Source organism: Olea europaea, chromosome 12, assembly GCF_002742605.1.
Source record: "Olea europaea var. sylvestris chromosome 12, O_europaea_v1, whole genome shotgun sequence".
NCBI lineage: Eukaryota > Viridiplantae > Streptophyta > Magnoliopsida > Lamiales > Oleaceae > Olea > Olea europaea.
The window spans coordinates 15,770,606-15,773,020 of record NC_036248.1 but is presented as its reverse complement, the minus strand read 5'-3'; positions in this window follow the sequence as shown (position 1 = coordinate 15,773,020).

The window sequence follows — 2,415 nt, the reverse complement described above, 5'->3', positions numbered from 1 at the left end:
AAACAATTGGATGACGTTGACGTTCATAATTGGACTCGAGAGATAGCGAGACTTATGGGATTAGTTTGTAATACCATCGGTAATTTGAAATAATGATTTTGTCTAAATTGTTTTGGCGTGAATGGACGTATTTTGGGATTGTGTGTGTTAAGATTATTAAATAGAGGATTAACGACATGTAACATGATTGAAAATCTTTCATGCAAAATATGATTTCAAAGTGAGTTTCATTATAAATGTTTTATTGACCACTACTAGGGCACCGAGGCATGCTTATGTGATATGTTTGGCATTGCGGGTGTTATTTCCTGGGTGATTACAAAGGTAGACAGGGGATGGGCCTTTGGTGATCACGGGAGGGCGGACCACTCGACTGTGCCCTTGTGATATTATGATTATTGGCGCTGCCGGGTGGGAGACTTCTTGGGTGATCATAGGGGTAGTCAGGGGATGTGCCTCTAGTGGTCACGAGAGGATGGTCCACTTGTCGGTGTCGATTTCATACTGGCCATTTGATTATTGATATTGATATTATGCAGAGCTCTATCCGGTGCATAGTAGGTGGGTCAAGGGCCCAATGAAATGAAAGATTTCAAGTGAAATGATTTCTAGTCGACTTTGACGAATATTGAAATATGATACTTTTTATCATGATATTTAAAGTAAATGGCATGGTGTCATATGTCGTTATTACTCATGTTCAGGACATGCGTGATTTTGCTTACTAAGCATTGGCTTATGTAGTTCTTGCATTGTAGGTGAGCATGGAAATACATAGAGAGCATGGCTAGCTGTGGAGCTCCTACAAGATTCCAGAGTTCGATGTACATGGATGATGACCTGTAGGGTTATTTTGTAGGCTGCCATCTGTAGGGTTATATTTTGGAATCCTATATAGTGTACTTTTGAAATGGCCTGTAGACATGTTTATAAGCTCTGAATATATATGTTGGATTATGGTAATATGATTTTGGGTTTCGATATGTTATATGATCGTGTCACAGGTGATTAGAAGTTAACAAACTCGAAGAAAAAAAATATATGTAAAATTCTATATCTAGGTTGTGTATAGATATCAATGTTAATTTGGGGGCGTGACACGGAGTGCTCAAAGTTTACTGTTTTTTTGGTAATTTGGCCATGACTTCTGCTACGGTTATCAGAATCGTGCCCATGACCCAAATTCAGAAAGCTCTTTTCAACGCGCTCGTCTTGGCCACCAATGCCCACACACCACTCTGCGTGGAGTGCGAAGACTATGAACTGCGCGCAGCGCAGAGTGCTCAAAGTTTACTTTTTTTTTTGGGACGTATTTTGGTAATTTTGCTACGGTTATCAGAATCGCGCTCATGATCCCAATTCGGAAAGCTCTTTTCGATACGCACGTCCTGGCTACCAATACCCGCACTCTACTTTGCACGGAGTGTGATGACTCTGCGCTGCGCTGAGTTTGTGTGGACCCAACTCTCCACATAGCGCAAAGTGTTGGGGCAAAACACTTCGCACTGCGCGGAGTGCTCAAATATTACGTTTTTTTGGTAATTTTGCAATAACTTTTGCTACTGTTATCAGAATCGCGCCCATGACCCCAATTCGGAAAGCTCTTTTCGACAAGCACGTCTTGGCCTCTAATGGCCACACTCCGCTCTTCATGGAGTACGAGGATTCTGTACTGCATGAAGTGCTAAAATCCTAACTTGGCGGAGCGACTCTGCGCTGTGTGGAGTACGAAGACTATGCACTGCGCGGAGTCTTTACGGAGCCAACACTCCTACAGCGTGAAGTGTTGGGGCGATACACTCCATGTTGTGAGGAGTGTTTAAAGTTTACTTTTTTTGGCACGTATTTTTGGTAATTTGGCCATTTCTTTAGCTACAGTTATTAGAATTGCGCCCATGAACCCGATTCGAAAAGCCCTTTTCGACTCGCACGTCCTAGCCACCAATGCCCATACTCCTCTTCGCACTGCTAGGAGTCTGTGCAGAGCCAACACTCCATGCTGCGCGGAGTGCTCAAAGTTTACCTTTTTTTAGGACGTATTTTGGTAATTTGGCCATAACTTTTGCTACGATTATCAGAATCTTGCCCATGACCCCAATTCAGAAAGCTCTTTTCGACTCGCACGTCTTGGCCACCAATACCCACACATCACACTCCGCACTGCACGGAGTCTGTGCGGAGCCACCAGTCCACACAGCGCAGAGTGTTAGGACGAAACACTCCGCGCTGCCCGGAGTGCTAGAAGTTTACTTTTTTTTAGGACTACGCGGAGTGCTCAAAGTTTACTTTTTTTTTCTTTGGGGCGTATTTTTGGAAATTTGGCCATAACTTTTGCTATGGTTATCAGAATCGTGCCCATGACCCCAATTTGGAAAGCTCTTTTCGGCCCACACGTCCTTGCCACCAATGCCCACA